This window comes from Equus asinus, unplaced genomic scaffold (assembly GCF_041296235.1).
Source record: "Equus asinus isolate D_3611 breed Donkey unplaced genomic scaffold, EquAss-T2T_v2 contig_315, whole genome shotgun sequence".
NCBI lineage: Eukaryota > Metazoa > Chordata > Mammalia > Perissodactyla > Equidae > Equus > Equus asinus.
The window spans coordinates 132,501-150,000 of NW_027224978.1; positions in this window are offsets into that span (position 1 = coordinate 132,501).

The window sequence follows — 17,500 nt, forward strand, 5'->3', positions numbered from 1 at the left end:
CGCACCGGCCCGAGGGAGGGAGCCCCGGCAGGCAGGATGCCTCCGGGGAAATGGCCAAGTCGACCGCGCGACCCACAACCCGCCCGACTGGGGGCGAGAAGGAGCATGGAGGAGGACTCCGTCCCCTAGTCGGCAGACGGCCCCGGGACAGGGACGTTCGCCAAAACCTCCCCAAGGCCGCTTTCCGTGACCGAGTCGGCCTCCCCGCCTGTACTCGTCCCGGCCCGAGAAACGAGACGCGGGGTGGATCGGGACCAGGCCACGCACCAGGCCGGCCGGCGCGCCATCCTCCCTCCCCCGACCTGACCTGACCTGGACGAACGCCTCCCCATCGCCCGCCCCCGCGAGGCTGATCCGTCCGGCCGGTGAGGAGGCCGCTTGTCGGGCGCCACCTGCTGCCCGGCATCCTCTTATATAGTGTTCGAGGAGGTCGACCAGGTGGCCCGGCCTGGATTGGGGGGGGGGGGGGGGGCGCGGGGTGCGGTGTCCCGGGCGGCGGGGGACGGGGGGGGGTAGGAGTGGAGAGGGAAAGGTGGGCGTGGAGAATGCCGGGGTCGGGGGTCGGCGCGGGGCGGGGCGGGAGTTGGGGATGGGGAGGGGCGGGAGGCCGTCTGGACATGGAGGGTCGGAAGAGCGGTGGTGACAATGATTTTCATTATCATTTAGAAAGAAGAACGTGGACTTCTTTAGAGGAGTCCTTTGAATAGCTTCTCCATTTAGTTAACATACATCCAAATGGAGGTCGGGAAACTTGGGTCCTGTTAACATATGGATGGAAGTGGAAAGAACTATCGCGATGACCGTCCTTGTGTTTCTTTTATTTTTTCTTTCTTCCTGCTCCCCAAAGCCGCCCCCCCCACCCCCGCCCCGCCCCGCCCCGCCCCGCCCCGTCCCGTCCCGTCCCGTCCATAGTTGTAGGTTCCAGTGGTAGGTCTTTCGCGTTTCTGCTATGTGGGACGCCGCCTCGGCGTGGCTTGAAGGGCGATGCTGGGTCTGGGGCTGCGCCCAGGATCCGAACCGGTGAAAACCTGGGCCGTCGAAGCCGGGGGCCGGGGTGGGGGGCGCTACTTGACCGTTCGTCCACGGGCTCGGCCCCCGGCCCCTTGTTTTCTAGGGAGAGAGACAGAGAGACCCGATCCATTTTCCCTTGGCCTCTAAAGCGTGCGTGTGGTCGAAAGGCGACAGAGAGAGGGGTTCTGGTCCAGAAAGCCCCGACTGCGCCGCCGCGGGGATCGGTCGGTTCCGCCCGAACCGTCCGAGTCGGAAAGGAACGGACAGCTTTCCTCCTTTGGGCCCCTGACTTGGGACCGACAGGGGAAGAGGAACAGGCCTCTCTCCCTCACACCCTGGCCCCTTCCTCCAGGACGCCCTCCTTCTAGTCAGCCCGCCTCTGGCTTTTCCACACGCCGACGACCGCTCGTCGGCATGGACCCACCTTCCTTGGGGGACACCACCACACGACTCTCCCACTCGTCTGCCTGCCTTTCGTTGGCGTCGCTGCCAAAGGCGAGGGGTAGGGGTGGCGGTGGCAGGGACGGCAGGGGCCCAGCGGCTCTCTGGCGGGTGAGGAAGTCTTGCTGGTTCTCCTAGGTCGGTGATCTTTCTCGATCTCCACACACATTCTTCGTTTGGGGAGCCAAGAGACGCCCTCTGAGGAATCCCTATGGCCAGGGTCGATCACTTACTCGCTCACTGCCTCGGCCTCGGCCTCGGCCTCTGTCAGTCTTGTCTCTCTCCCTCCCTCCCTCCCTCCCTCCCTCCCTCCCTCCCTCCCTCGTCGGTCTCTGTGTGTGGACGTCTAGGTGGAGGCGAGGCAGGGAGGCCACCCACCCACCTACCTCGTGGTTTACCACACGCTCTACACGGAGGTAGAATTCCCATCCCACCGAATCCATCCTTTCCACGGGGCACAAGCCAGTGGCCTTCGGGAGTCTCTCTCCCCAAGGTGGCGCATCCGTCATGGCTATCTATTTCCAGAAGGTTTCCGTTTCCATCCCCTCCCCCCGAAAGAAAAAACGGCCCCACTCCCGGATCTGCCCCACCACGATCACCACCACCGCTGCCGCCGCCGCCGCCGCCGCCGCCATCTGCTGTCGCCCTCTAGGGTTGGACCGTTCTAGCTCTCTCCTCTGTGTGGAATCGCAACGTAGGTCGCCTTGGATGTCTGGCACCTCTCACTTAGCAGAAGGTTTTGGAGGCTCAGGCTGGGCCACGCTTTGGCCCGGGTCAGTGTTCCGTTCCTCTGGACGGCTTCCTCGTTTTCCACGAGAAGGAGCCGTGAAGACGGAAAGGAAGGGCGGATGGATGGCTTTTCCCGTGCTACCGAGTCCCTCTCCCCTTTTCCCCAAAGCGTGAGGGGCGGTCGAGAGGATCGTCTCTGATGACAAAAGTCAGAGGCACCCCGGGTCAGACACCGTGCGAGGCGTTGGTGTGTTCTCGAGAGGAGAACACGTCCCCGTCAGCGTTTCCTGTCGTTCTCGTTCCGAAAGGATTCACGCGCCACCCCGTCTCCCTCAAGGTCTTAGGGCTGTCGTGCTCCGCAGCCGTCACGTGTCGTGGATCCTGGGCACCACCACGCCACCCCGCCCCCCCCCCCCCCCCCCCCCCCCGCCATAGCTGTCGATCGCTATGTGGCACGCCTACGTTTGCCCAAAAGAGCAGTCCGATGGACAGCGTGGTGCTTTTCCCAGCAGGCAGGCAGGTGAGAGTCACCCCTCTAGAAGGTTTCCAAGCCCCGTTCCATTCTCAGAGGCAGCTCCTTTGGCCATCAAGGAGGCAGGCGATGGGGGTGGGGGTGGGGATGGGGATGGGGCAGGGGCCTCTGTCCCTCTGTCGCGGTAGAAATGATTGGGAAAGGAGGGACGATGGGCGTAGGTCGACCATCCTGGGCGGTGGTGCTTTGGGAGCTTTTTCTAGAAGAAGGAGCGAACGGCGTTCCCTGGGAAGGGAGGAAACCAGAGGAGGTCCCCCTCAGACCGACCTGGCACGAGAAGGACACACACTCTCTCTCTCTCTCTCTCTCCCTTTTCTTCCTGACTTGAAATCAGGAGACAAAACTCCCCTGCCAAAGGGGCCCTCCCAAAACGGGGAGTGAGGAAGACCTCCTTCTCTTCACGGCTGAAGTTCTCCCTGCCTTTCCTGGACGGGAAGGATAGCACCTACGCCCGCTGCCGTCGGTGACTTTTAGTCCCCCTGGAGAGGAAGAAATTCTTTCCCGTGGCCGAACCCTGGCGGTTCGTTCGTGCTGCAGAGGACGTGACCCTCTCTGACACACCCAGGAACCTCCTCGCTCCGGGTCGAGGAGAGGGAGTTCTGTTCTGTGGTTTAGAATGGTGCTTAAAAAGGGATGTCGCTTACAAAGGGTCCTCGTCCCCCTTCCTAAACCTAAACGGACGGCTCGGCTCGGAGGCGTGAGATACGTTTCGCATCCTCCTCGTCGTCTTCACTCAAAGTTTTATTGGAGTTTGGAAGATTTTATTTTTTGTCTTTCCTTTTTCTCCCCAAAGCCCCCCGGTACGTAGTTGTGTGTTCTTCGCGGTGGGTCCTTCTAGCGGTGGTATGTGGGACGCCGCCTCAGCGTGGTTTGATGAGCAGTGCCGTGTCCGCGCCCGGGATCCGAACGAACCGATGAAACACTGGGCTGCCTGCAGCGGAGCGCGCGAACTTAACCACTCGGCCACGGGGCCAGCCCCTTACTGGATTTTCAAAACAACTCCGGGGGCCGGCCCGGTGGCGCGGCGGTGAAGTTCGCACGTTCTGCTCCGCCGGCCCCGGGTTCGCCGGTCCGGATCCCGGGCGCAGGACCCGGCACCGCTTGGCGAGCCACGCTGTGGCAGGCGTCCCACCTGGAAAGTAGAGGGGGATGGGCACGGATGTCAGCTCAGGGCCAGTCTTCCTCGGCCGACAGAGGAGGATTGGTGGCAGATGTTCGCTCAGGGCTCATCTTCCTCAAAAATAAAATAATAAATCGATTCGATAAAATGTCAAATAACACAACCGCGGGATCACGCTTAGAGTCACCCTTGGCCCGATGATGCCACTCCCCACCCCCCCCACCCCCCTGCCCCCCACCATTTGGAGGTGCCGTCAGTGGGATTCGTTCCTGTTTGTCCATCTTTCTTCCTCTTTTTTTTTTTTTTTTTTAAAGACTGGCACCCGAGCTCATTGCCAATCTTTTCTTTTCTTTTTATTCCTCCTCCTTCTTCTTCTTCTCCCCAGAGCACCCCAGTACCTAGTTCTATATTCTCTTTGAGGGTCCCTCTGGTTCTGCCGTGTGGGACGCCACCTCAGCGTGGTTTGATGAGCGGTGCCGTGTCCGAGCCCAGGATCCGAACCTTCCAAGCCCCGGGCCGCTGAAGCGGAGCGTGCAAACTCAACCGCTCGGCCACGGGGTCAGCCCCTCCCTCCCTCCCTTCCTTCCTTCCTTCCTTCCTTCCTTCCTTCCTTCCTTCCTTCCTTCCTTCCTTCCTAAGGAGGAGGAGGCAGGCACTGTGTGAAGTCGCCAGTGAGTCTGTGGAAAGAGACGGAGGATTTCCCATGGGAAGCCGGGGCGGGGGACACGGACCGATGTCGTGCGAACTTGAAGGTGAAAGATCAAAAAACCCACACACGCCTAGAGCGGCGGGTTGCCCGTTAGGAGTTTGCTTGCCGGGCCCATAACGCAGGGCTCATCGATGAGCCAAACCGTCCGTGATCCTCAAGCAGTCTAGTAGGGTTAGAGAAAGGAGGGGGGCACTCTTTCTGCCCCAGATGAGGCGAGTTTCTCAGACAGCCACCCTGCCCCAACATCTTCCCTCCCTGCCTCCCGGCCCTTGGTGGACTGCGGCCTAAGGGTGGGGGAATTGAAGAAAGCCGTTCAATGGAAAAAAGCCCGAGGCCATGGGAGAGAGCTTCCTGCACTTGAATGAAGCCCTGACGCCAGGCCCATCGGAATGAATGGGCCTGACCTCCCCTCCCCCCTCCCCCCTCCCCCCTCCCAGGCTGGCGACTCGGCAGTGGAAGGCTAGGGGTTTCTTCCGAAATGGTGAACCGGCCCCCTTGTCCACAGGAAAACCACACACGGGTACAGCCTAGGCCGGATCTCAGGGTACAGCCTAGGCCGGATCTCAGGCCAAGTCGTCAGGGTGGCAAGATGATGGCGGATGAGAGGAAACTTGTTCTGGGACCGCACCGCCCCCCCCCCATCGCCTCTCTGGCTGAGAAGAGGGCTGGGGAGCGGTGAGGGTCAGGGGGAGAGTGGGGGCGGGGCCGGGACAGGGACCACCGGGCAGTAGGACGGGAGTAGCCCTGAGGCCTGCCTGCCTGCTTCCTTCCCTGCCGGCGCAGGGCTGAGAGAGGCACGGGGCACGCTGGCTCCTGCCCCTTCACTCATTCGGGAAGCCTCCTGTTGTTGCTCCTGAGGTGCCGGCTGCGGTGACAGACAGAGCAAAACTCCTCTCTCTGTCTATTTCTTCAAAGGCCCGAGTCTGAGCTACGACAGATTCCCCTGTGGCTCAACCCGCAACCTCCCATCCTGCCAGACCAGACCCCTTGTCTAAAAACCTCCACTGGAGGAGCTCTTCCACCTGACTCGGAAAGGAAACACCAGCCCCGCCTCAGCCTCACACCCACCACCACCACCACCACCCGCCCCCCCCCCCCCCCGCCCCACTCTCCTCCGGACCCAGATACCTAACAGAGGGAACAAAAATCCAAAAATCCTGCTGCTCTCCTTCTACCACCTCCACTTCAGAAGAGTCAGTCTCCCCCGAACACCTCAGACTCTGTGACTTCCCGCGGCCTCCCTTTCCCCGTCCCCATTCTCTCCCCGGACGGGCCCCATCTTACACTTGAACGACAGCTCCACCGCTCGGGGCAGCTGGACACGATGTCCCAAAGTGGCCCGGACGGTAGCCTGGTCGATTCCAAAGGACCCACGCACGCAGTCGGCCATAAACGTGGTGTGGAGATCGTGGACGTTTGCGGGCCTCTGATGAAATCGCTGCTCCGGGGACCCCGGCGTCTAGGACCCGTCTTCTCCGTGTTCTTCACACCGTTGCTCCTGGGCCGGTTATTCTCTTCCCTCTCACTGACCTTAACGTTTTGTCTCTGCCATTGAATTTTGACTGTGCGAATGTGACTTGCCGCTGTAGGGCTGCGTGGATCTCTCAGGCATCCTGCTGTGCCGTGCGGGGGGAGGGGGGGGAATCCTTGGTGGGTGGGTCGATAGACGTCCCTTTGGTTGTGCCCTGGAGGGGAGAGACAGAGGGGACGACTCAATCCACCACGAACGCTGATGTCGCTCCGATAAACCTGTAGCGGTGATTCTAGTTTATGGCCCGTGTCCTGAAAATAACTTCCCGAAGGGCCAGCCCGGCGGCACAGCGGTTAAGTTCGCACGTTCCGTTTTGTCAGCCAGGGGTTCGCAGGTTCGGATCCGGGGTGCGGACGTGGCGCCGCTTGGCGAGCCACGCTGTGGTCAGCGTCCCGCCTATCAAGGGGAGGGGGATGGGCACGGATGTTAGCTCGGGACCACTCTCCCGGGGCAAAAAGAGGAGAATTGGCAGCAGGTGTCAGCTCGGGGCTCGTCTTCCTCGAAAAATAAATTAATTAAATAAATAAAAACAACTTCCCAAACCTCTCTGATAACTTGAAGCTTTGAAGTTTTGCGAGGTGAAATCAGGTGATAAAAAAGTCCACGGACGGGGGCGGCCCCGTGGCCGAGTGGTTAAGTTCACAAGCTCCCCTTCGGCGGCCCAGGGTTTTGCCGGTTCAGATCCCGGGCACGGCACGGACACGGCACCGCTCGTCGGGCCGTGTGGAGGCGGCGTCCCACATGCCACAACTGGAAGGGCCCTCAACTAAGATAGACAACTATGTCATGGGGGGGATTGGGGGAGAAAAATCGGGAGGGGGGAAAAAAAAACAGAAACGGAAGATTGGCAACAGGCGTTAGCTCTGTGAGGGCCGATCTTCCTCACCCAAAAACTAAAGTGAGATGAAATCAAATAAAGCGAAGGAAAAGATAAACCTATGAAATCCCATGTTTCTAAAAGTGGCCAAGTGTTTAGAAATTGGCCAAGCGACGGAATGCTCATGGGAAGGACAGTTCCTAATTGCTGGCTTCTTAGTTTTCACCAAAATTAAGGTTCGTGAGGGTTAAAAAATCTACTTAACAAATGCGATGAAAGCCACTAGGCCGGCCCGGTGGCGCGCTGGTTAAGTGTGCCTGTTCCGCTTCGCCGGCCCGGGGTTTGCCAGTTCGGATCCCGGGGGTGGACGTGGCACCGCTGGGCGAGCCACGTGGTGGTAGGCGTCCCACATATGAAATAGAGGAAGATGGGCACGGAGGTTAGCTCAGGGCCAGCCTTCCTCGGCAAAAAGAGGAGGATTGGCAGCAGTTAGCTCAGGGCTCATCGTCCTCAAAACAAAACAAAACAAAACAAAACAAAAAGCCACTAAAAGTGAATATGGGAAACATCTTTGTGTTCAAGGAAAGTGAGATGGCTGCCTTCAGGCAAGAGGGCCTAAAAAGTAAAGATCGTTTTGTCTGTGAAAAGGTGATCAAAGTTTCATGGGGAAAATAATCTGAGAAAAAGGCCTGTTCGTGGTCAAGTGGCCTAAAATTGGAACGAGTGGACAGATAGAAATGGCGAGCGATAGGATCTATGGGAGTCTATGAGGAAGCCATTGGGTGTCGGCCTAATTCGGCCTGACAGTGTTTTTCGAAAAGGGCCTGACGTGGCCGTCGAGCACGCATCGCATCCTAGATCCGCTTTACACATTTCCTACGGCAAGAACCAATGCCCTTAAGGGAAAGGAGCAGCTTCCCCGTGCTCGGGCCTTTCCTTAAGGAGAGGCATCTTTCCTTAGGCTAGGAGCGGATGGTTGCGCTCACCTTTGACCATCCGGCTCCCCTGTGACCACCCAGGCCCAGACAACAGACCTGCCACCCAGCAGTGTCTGTCGATCGCTGTGCCGACAGAGCAGTCTCGCGACTATCATCCAAGGGACCTTTCGATCCTATGTGAAACGTCCTCTCTGGGGGTCTAGAAGCACTCTGTACACCCCACTTCCCGGGCACCCTCTCTTCCTTCGGGAAGAAAGGCCCCGGGCCACAGTCCTCACATTTTAGCTCAGAATAAACGCACCCCGATTTTCACGGATAGATTGGTTCCGGATTATTTCCGTCGACAGAATGGAATCAAGTCAATGAGTTTCAAGATCGGAGGGAAGCTGATGCAAAATCAGAATTTGTTTTTCTCACTCCCGAAAGGATACTTTTCTCTAACTTCTAGTCTCCTCCTGATAAAGACATTGGAAAAGGTTTCTCTTGACCTCTGAGGGAATCGACACCAAAGACAGAGATCCTCCATTTTGTCAGAATGATTTCCTAGGCCTCCAATGGAGGAGGCCTCCCTCGGACGGGAGCTCAGCTTTTGTTTTGCAACAGTTTTCCTCTCTCTGCTTGCCTTTAACATCTCCTTTCCCGTTCTTCTTTTTTGGAAGGGAAATACGTGCACCGCTGGGGAAAAAAAAAAAAAAAGAATTTTCTAAATGACCAAAGAAGATCTACGACTGTTGTTATTTTGGTTTCACGGAGCAGTTCCACGTCCACATTTACTCCATTTTAAACACCCACACACACTCACAGCACGGCGCTGTGAGGATGTCCCGGGGAACTCGATTTGTGGAGGGAATGGCTGTGAGGTCTCTGCCCCCCAACCCCCACCATTTGGGTGCTTCTGCTTGTTGATGAGGACGGGAAGCCCTGCTGAAATCCATATTCTTATCACCACACGTGCATCTGCACCCATGCTCCCCCCCGTGTGTCGTCTTTGGGCTTTGCTGTGGCCCCGTGCGGAGGGAGACCTGTTTTGTGTTGTAAACTTTTCCGCGGCCAAGCGGCTCGGTCCTTTCCTCTACGACTTGTGGGCTCTGTCTGTCCGTCTGCCTTAGAGAGACCCTCTGGGCCGGAAGTGACAGGCTGCACACAATTCCTGACAGACTGCGGACAATTCCTCCGTCGTCACGGTCCTTCTCTGATGACGTGCATGGTTTCGGTTTGACAGCGACCCCCACCCCCCACCCCGCCGTGATTTTCTAAGTCCTCCCGGGAGCCCGGGAAGTGCTCGGGCCGCTCCGGGAAGCGGGGGCCGGCAGCCCCGGCCTGCCCCGTGGCATCTCCGGGGACTTTTCCACCTCTGTCCGCGTCAGCCAGCCGGCAGCCCCGCGCCCGGCCCGGCCCAGAAGTCACGTGGGGAGTCTGTCCCCTTCCTGGCAAGCCCACCCACCCCACCCCCCTCCCCGCCGATTTTCCAACACCTCCTTCTGCGCCCAGGGTTGCCCTGTGCTGCCTGGGAGCTCCGAGGTGGACACCCTGGGGCCTCACGTGGTGACCTCCCGCCCGCCCCAAGCGGGCCCAGAGAGAAAGAGAGAGAGAGAGAGAGACAGAGAGAGACAGAGACAGAGACAGAGACAGAGAGAGACAGAGACAGAGACAGAGACAGAGACAGAGAGAGACCTGACCCGGCGGTGGGCTCAGGCTGTGCACTCTCGCTGGCTGGTGACCCGGTTCCCTCCCGCTGACCCCTCCGCGCCGGTCGTTGGGCGCCATCTGGCGGCCGCTTTTACAGAGTGGCCCTCCTCCGGAGCCCCGGCGACATGAGCAAGGGATGGGACTCGCAGGACGTCTGTGTGGTTTCCAGTGTGGGGCTGTGTGGAACAGAGCTGCTAAGAACATTCATGCCCCGGATTCTGTGTGAATGAACAGGAACGTGGCCGCAGCCCCCACCCCGCCCCCCGCCCCAGCCCCCGGGAGTGGTGGGAGTGGTGCCCTCCAGACCACCCTCGGGTTGGATGCCTCCCTCCCTGGAAGGACTCACGGGACTCCACAAAAGCTGACTTCCTGGAGGTCCAGCGGAGACCCCCAAGGCCCAAGGCCCCCCCCCCCCCCCCACCCACCCACCACAGATCACTGTGGAAGCCTTAACGACCCAAGGCTCCAGCTACATACAGACGCTCTTAGGAGGCAAGATACACCAAAGGCTTATGTAGGTTGCCACTTTCGGTGGTTGTTTCCGCGGCGTGTCAGTTTTGGAACCCGCCACGCCCTTTTTCACAGAGGCCATACCGTTTCCCTTCACCACCAGTGAGGCGTGAGTGACTGACTTGGCTTCTCCGCGACCTGACTAGCAGTTTGATCCTGTTCCGGTATTTGGAAGAAGGCAGTCTCACCCATGTGTCCCCACAATGTCTCCCTCTAATTTTCTCACTTGCTTTTCCAGGGAACAGCTCACATCTTTTCATGCGCTTATCGGTCATCCATGCATACCTCCTCCACCCCAGGTGAAAGTGCCTGCTCTGTCTATTGGTCTTCCATTCTTTTTGTATTTTTCAGTGTTGATTTCCCCCGGGTCTCCACTCCATTGTGGGTTTTGTTTTTTGTTTTTTGTTTTTTGTTTTTTTTTTTTGCTTAAAGATTGTCACCTGAGCTAGGCACTGTTGCGCTGCTTCCTCAGTTTCAGAGGGTACCTTTTTCAGGGTTGCTTTTTGACCGGGTCTCCTCGCCATTGTATTTTTTTATTTTTTTTTTTTTGCTTAAAGATTGCCACCTGAGCTAGCCTCTGTTGCCCATCTTCTTCGGTTTCAGAGGGTAGATTTCTCAGTGTTGCTTTTTCGCCAGCTCTCCACGCCCTTGCGTCTTTTTTTTTTCTGCTTGAAGGCTGCAACCTGAGCTAGCTTCTTTTGCCCATGTTCCTCAGTTTCAGAGGGTGGATTTCTCCGTGTTGCTTTTTCCCCAGGCCTCCACGCCCTTGTGTGTTTCTTTTGCTTAAAGATTGCCACCTGAAGCCAGCCTCTCTTGCCCATCTTCCTCAGTTTCAGAGGGTAGATATTTCAGGGTTGCTTTTTCCCCAGGTCTCCACGCCTTTGTGTTTTGTTTTTGCTTAACGAGTGCCACCTGAGCTAGCCTCTCTTGCCCATGTTCCTCAGTTTCAGAGGGTAGATATTTCAGGGTTGCTTTGTCCCCAGGGCTCCACGCCTTTGTGCTTTGTTTTTGCTTAAGGATTGCCACCTGAGGTAGCCTCTCTTGCCCATCTTCCTCAGTTTCAGAGGGTGGATTTCTCCGTGTTGCTTTTTCCCCAGGTCTCCACGCCCTTGTGTGTTTCTTTTGCTTAAAGATTGCCACCTGAGCTAGCCTCTGTTGCCCATCTTCGTCCGTTTCAGAGGGTGGATTTCTCAGTGTTGCCTTTTCGCCAGCTCCCCACGCCCTTGTGTGTTTCTTTTGCTTAAAGATTGTCACCTGAGCTAGGCACTGTTGCCCTGCTTCCTCAGTTTCAGAGGGTACCTTTTTCAGGGTTGCTTTTTCACCGGGTCTCCTCGCCATTGTATTTTTTTATCTTATTTTTTTTGCTTAAAGATTGCCACCTGAGCTAGCCTCTGTTGCGCTTCTTGCTCAGTTCTAGAGGGTAGATTTCTCCGTGTTGCTTTTTCCCCAGGTCTCCACGCACTTCCTTTTATTTTTCCTTAAAAATTGCCACCTGAGCTAGCCTCTGTTGTCCATCTTCGTCGGTTTCAGAGGGTAGATTTCTCACTGTGGCTTTTTTGCCAGGTCTGCACGCCCTTGTGTTTTTTTTCTGCTTAAAGGTTGCAACCTGAGCTAGCTTCTTTTGCCCATGTCCCTCAGTTTCAGAGGGTGGATTTCTCCGTGTTGCTTTTTCCCCAGGCCTCCACGCCCTTGTGTGTTTCTTTTGCTTAACGATTGCCACCTGAGCTAGCCTCTGTTGCCCATCTTCGTCCGTTTCAGAGGGTGGATTTCTCAGTGTTGCCTTTTCCCCAGCTCCCCACGCCCTTGTGTGTTTCTTTTGCTTAAAGATTGCCACCTGAAGCCAGCCTCTCTTGCCCATCTTCCTCAGTTTCAGAGGGTAGATATTTCAGGGTTGCTTTTTCCCCAGGTCTCCACGCCTTTGGGTTTTGTTTTTGCTTAACGATTGCCACCTGAGCTAGCCTCTCTTGCCCATCTTCCTGAGTTTCAGAGGGTCGATATCTCCGTGTTGCTGCTTCCCCAGGTCTCCACGCCCTTGTGTGTTTCTTTTGCTTAACGTTTGCCACCTGAAGCCAGCCTCTCTTGCCCATCTTCCTCAGTTTCAGAGGGTAGATATTTCAGGGTTGCTTTTTCCCCAGGTCTCCACGCCTTTGTGTTTTGTTTTTGCTTAACGAGTGCCACCTGAGCTAGCCTCTCTTGCCCATGTTCCTCAGTTTCAGAGGGTAGATATTTCAGGGTTGCTTTGTCCGCAGGGCTCCACGCCTTTGTGCTTTGTTTTTGCTTAAGGATTGCCACCTGAGGTAGCCTCTCTTGCCCATCTTCCTCAGTTTCAGAGGGTGGATTTCTCAGTGTTGCCTTTTCGCCAGCTCCCCACGCCCTTGTGTGTTTCTTTTGCTTAAAGATTGTCACCTGAGCTAGGCACTGTTGCCCTGCTTCCTCAGTTTCAGAGGGTACCTTTTTCAGGGTTGCTTTTTGACCGGGTCTCCTCGCCATTGTATTTTTTTATCTTATTTTTTTTGCTTAAAGATTGCCACCTGAGCTAGCCTCTGTTGCGCTTCTTGCTCAGTTCTAGAGGGTAGATTTCTCCGTGTTGCTTTTTCCCCAGGTCTCCACGCACTTCCTTTTATTTTTCCTTAAAAATTGCCACCTGAGCTAGCCTCTGTTGTCCATCTTCGTCGGTTTCAGAGGGTAGATTTCTCACTGTGGCTTTTTTGCCAGGTCTGCACGCCCTTGTGTTTTTTTTCTGCTTAAAGGTTGCAACCTGAGCTAGCTTCTTTTGCCCATGTCCCTCAGTTTCAGAGGGTGGATTTCTCCGTGTTGCTTTTTCCCCAGGCCTCCACGCCCTTGTGTGTTTCTTTTGCTTAACGATTGCCACCTGAGCTAGCCTCTGTTGCCCATCTTCGTCCGTTTCAGAGGGTGGATTTCTCAGTGTTGCCTTTTCCCCAGCTCCCCACGCCCTTGTGTGTTTCTTTTGCTTAAAGATTGCCACCTGAGCTAGCCTCTGTTGTCCATCTTCGTCGGTTTCAGAGGGTAGATTTCTCACTGTTGCTTTTTTGCCAGGTCTGCACGCCCTTGTGTTTTTTTCTGCTTAAAGGTTGCAACCTGAGCTAGCTTCTTTTGCCCATGTCCCTCAGTTTCAGAGGGTGGATTTCTCCGTGTTGCTTTTTCCCCAGGCCTCCACGCCCTTGTGTGTTTCTTTTGCTTAAAGATTGCCACCTGAAGCCAGCCTCTCTTGCCCATCTTCCTCAGTTTCAGAGGGTAGATATTTCAGGGTTGCTTTTTCCCCAGGTCTCCACGCCTTTGTGTTTTGTTTTTGCTTAACGAGTGCCACCTGAGCTAGCCTCTCTTGCCCATGTTCCTCAGTTTCAGAGGGTAGATATTTCAGGGTTGCTTTGTCCCCAGGGCTCCACGCCTTTGTGCTTTGTTTTTGCTTAAGGATTGCCACCTGAGGTAGCCTCTCTTGCCCATCTTCCTCAGTTTCAGAGGGTGGATTTCTCCGTGTTGCTTTTTCCCCAGGCCTCCACGCCCTTGTGTGTTTCTTTTGCTTAAAGATTGCCACCTGAAGCCAGCCTCTCTTGCCCATCTTCCTCAGTTTCAGAGGGTAGATATTTCAGGGTTGCTTTTTCCCCAGGTCTCCACGCCTTTGTGTTTTGTTTTTGCTTAACGAGTGCCACCTGAGCTAGCCTCTCTTGCCCATGTTCCTCAGTTTCAGAGGGTAGATATTTCAGGGTTGCTTTGTCCCCAGGGCTCCACGCCTTTGTGCTTTGTTTTTGCTTAAGGATTGCCACCTGAGGTAGCCTCTCTTGCCCATCTTCCTCAGTTTCAGAGGGTGGATTTCTCCGTGTTGCTTTTTCCCCAGGTCTCCACGCCCTTGTGTGTTTCTTTTGCTTAAAGATTGCCACCTGAGCTAGCCTCTGTTGCCCATCTTCGTCCGTTTCAGAGGGTGGATTTCTCAGTGTTGCCTTTTCGCCAGCTCCCCACGCCCTTGTGTGTTTCTTTTGCTTAAAGATTGTCACCTGAGCTAGGCACTGTTGCCCTGCTTCCTCAGTTTCAGAGGGTACCTTTTTCAGGGTTGCTTTTTGACCGGGTCTCCTCGCCATTGTATTTTTTTATCTTATTTTTTTTGCTTAAAGATTGCCACCTGAGCTAGCCTCTGTTGCGCTTCTTTCTCAGTTCTAGAGGGTAGATTTCTCCGTGTTGCTTTTTCCCCAGGTCTCCACGCACTTCCTTTCATTTTTCCTTAAAAATTGCCACCTGAGCTAGCCCCTGTTGCCCATCTTCGTCGGTTTCAGAGGGTAGATTTCTCAGTGTTGATTTTTCCCCATTTCTCCACGCCCTCGTGCTTTTTTTTTTTTATTTCCTTAAATGTCGGCGCCTGAGCTAGCTTCTTTTGCCCATCTTCGTCAGTTTCAGCGGGTAGACTCTCCGCCTGCCTTCGACAGGCCCTCTGGACTGGAAAGCTTTCCTCCTCCCGTCATCACGGTCCTTCTCGGATGACGTGCCTGGTTTCGGTTTGACCGTCCCCGCCCGCCCTGATTTTCTAAGTCCTCCCGGGAACCCCGGGGGCGCTCCAGCCGCTCCGGGAAGCGGCGGCCTCCCGGCCGCACCGGCCCAGCCCGGCCCGGGCCGCCCCCTGGCCTCTCTGGGGGGAACTCTCCCCTTCCCCTTCCCGGTGATCGCCCGAGAAACCTTTCCCGAGTCCCCCTCCTGCGGCTGGGGCTGCGCCTTGGCGGCCGGGAGCCCGCGGGCGGACGCCCCGGGGCCGCACTGGGCCGGGAGGCTGGGTCCGAGGGGGCTCCGGGACGGGATCGGGCGGCCCGGCGGCCCGGCTGTGCTCCCCGGCGGGCCCGCGCTCCGGCTCCGTCCCGCTGAGGCGGTCGTCGGTCGCCGGGTGCCACCTGGCGGCCGCTTTTATATCGTCTCTTTCCTCCGGAGCTCCGGCGACGCGGGCCAAGGGACGGGACTCGGCCGCGGTGACCGAGGCAGAGTCCCGGGAGGCCGGCGTCGCTGGCGGGATCTGGCCCGGTGGCGCCGGGGCGTGAGCGCGACGCCCGCTCGCCGGAGATTGGAGGTGCAGGCTACTGAGGGAGGTGGCTGTCGCCGCGCCGCCCGGTGCCGGCCGGGGTGTGGGGCCTCCCGGACGGGTCGACCAGCAGCCGCCGGTGCCCCTCCGTCCCCGGGAGGGGGTGGGGGGCCGCCGCGGGGGAACGGGCGAGGGAGCTCGTCCCGTGCCCGGCCGTCGTCCCGAGGGCGGCCCGGTGGTCGGGCCTTCCGCGTCGCCGATCCCCTTTCCGCGCCCCGCTCCGGAGGTGGGCGACCGGCCGGGGCCTTGCGGGGGAGGCCCGTGGAGGGCGCGACGGGCTCGGCCGCCGGGCTGGCCTTTTCCCCACTGGTCTTCCGAGTCGACCGGCTCTGGCGGTGGGGACCGGGCCCGGTCCTCGGATGCCTCCTCCTCCGTGGCAGTTTTTTTTTCCAAGTCCCGCCCTGGAGAAGAGCGTGGACCGGCCCCGGGAGCCCTCGAGGGCGGGCCGGGGAGGGCGTCCCCGGCCCGGACGCGTGCCCGGGGTGGGTCCGGGCCGTCGGACCGGACTTCTCTCTCCGAGTTTCGCGGGTCGCGTCTTTGTCCGGAGGCGGGAGGGGGCCGGCTCGAGGCGTAGGTGGAGCCCCGGCTGAGGGACGGGAGCCACGGTCCCGCCCCGGGCCCGGTCGCCGGAGGCGCCTCCGCGGAATTCTTTTCTAAGTCCTGACCCGGCGACTCAGAGGGAGGGACCGACCGGTCCCGGCCCGCGCGGGCGGCCCGGGGAGGCTGTCCCCGGCTCCCCCTGCCGCCACGCTTCTGGGGTCGACCAGATGGCCCCGGGTGCTCCGGGCCTGGTGGCGATGGGGTCGTGCTTGGGGTCTGGTGGCCGTGGCCGTGATCCAGGGGTTCCCCTGGTGATCCGTGGGTGGGCCCCGTCTCCGGGCGCGGCGATTCTTGCCCCCGAATGGGTGGTTTTGTGCCGCCAGATAAGTGCTGACACGCTCTGCTCGGGTGACAGTCGCCCGAGAGCTTCCGGGTGCCTGGATGCGTGTGCGGGGAGGGCTCCGGGCTCTGGCCGAGAACCGGACGCCCGTTTCCACCCCCGCCGCTTGAGCCGCCCGCTGGGGCCTGCGCGCCGGCTCTTGTGCGTTCCAGGCGCCCCCACGACCGTGGTGCCACCTCCGGTCTCTGGTACCCGAGGGCGGCGGGGTTAGGGGCGCGGGGTCCTCTACCACGTGCACTCCCTGCCGCCGGCACCCGGGTGCGGTCGCGACTTACCCCATCCCACCGGCTCCGTGCCAGTGCGTGTCAGGCGTTCTCGTCCTGGGGTCGTCGCCCGCGCTTGCTGGAGGAGGAGAGGGGTCGGTGAGGCTGAAGCAGGCTCCTCCGCTCGCTGTCCTCGCCGGCCTTCCCTTGCTCGGGGGTCCCTCGCGTTATGCTGCCGACCGATGTGGTGATGCTGTGCTCTCCCGGGCCGGGCCTAAGCCGTGCCAGACGAGGGACGGACGTTCATGGCGAACGGGACCGCTCTTCTCGCTCTGCCCGCGGGTCCCCTCGCCCGTTCTCCCCCGCTGCGAGTGGCGTGTGGGAGGCGGCAGGGGTGCGGAATCCGGCCCGACCTCGCTCCCCCGCCCCGTGCCTCGTGGCGTGGGCGGTGTCGGGGTCTCCGTGACGCGGCGGATGCTCTGCCTGTGCCTCTTGGCTGTGTCTCGCGGGCGGCCCTCCCCGCGGTGGGGCGGGCCGTGTTGCCGCCGCGCCGCGCGCCTTCCCGGGCGCGTGAGCGCGTTCCCCAGGCCGTTGGCGGTGCCCCTGGAGCGTTCCAGGTCGTCCCTCAGGCGCCCGAGGCCGAGTGGCGGTGTCGTTCCCTGTTCCCGTCGGCCTCCTCAGGTAACCACTGCGCTGGTGTGTCTGAGGAGCGGGGGGGTCGAGTCGGTAAGGGAGGCGTGCCCCTCGTCCCCCTCGGGGGGGACGGGTGCCTCGTCGCCCCCCACGGCGTGCCGTGTGGGGGCGGGCAGGCTCGGGCGCGTGCCCGCGCGTTCCCCTTGCTGGGGTTTCCCCGCGGGTGTGGGAGTGACCGTGGCGGGCCGAGCCAGCGGCGTGGCGCTGGCTCTTTGGTTGGGAGGTGCTGTTTGATCGGCACCTCCGTCCCAGTCTCTGCCTCCCTTGGTCTCTCGGCCTGAGGGGAGGCACTGACTTGGGAGCCGCACAGGGGCCTTGTAGATCCCTAGCTAAGCCCAGTGTGGCCAGAGATGGCGAGCCCGGGGCAGCGCGGGCTCGCGGCCCTGACCACGGACGCTCCGACTTGCTCTAGGCCTTACCTCTACCGCAGACCCCTCCTGCGTTGCGTGGCCATGGTGTCTGTAAGCGCCTTGGTGGGCCCGATGGCGGACGATGGGCGGGGGCGACACGCCCTCGGCGAGAAAGCCTTCTCTAGCGATCCGAGAGGGTGCCTTGGG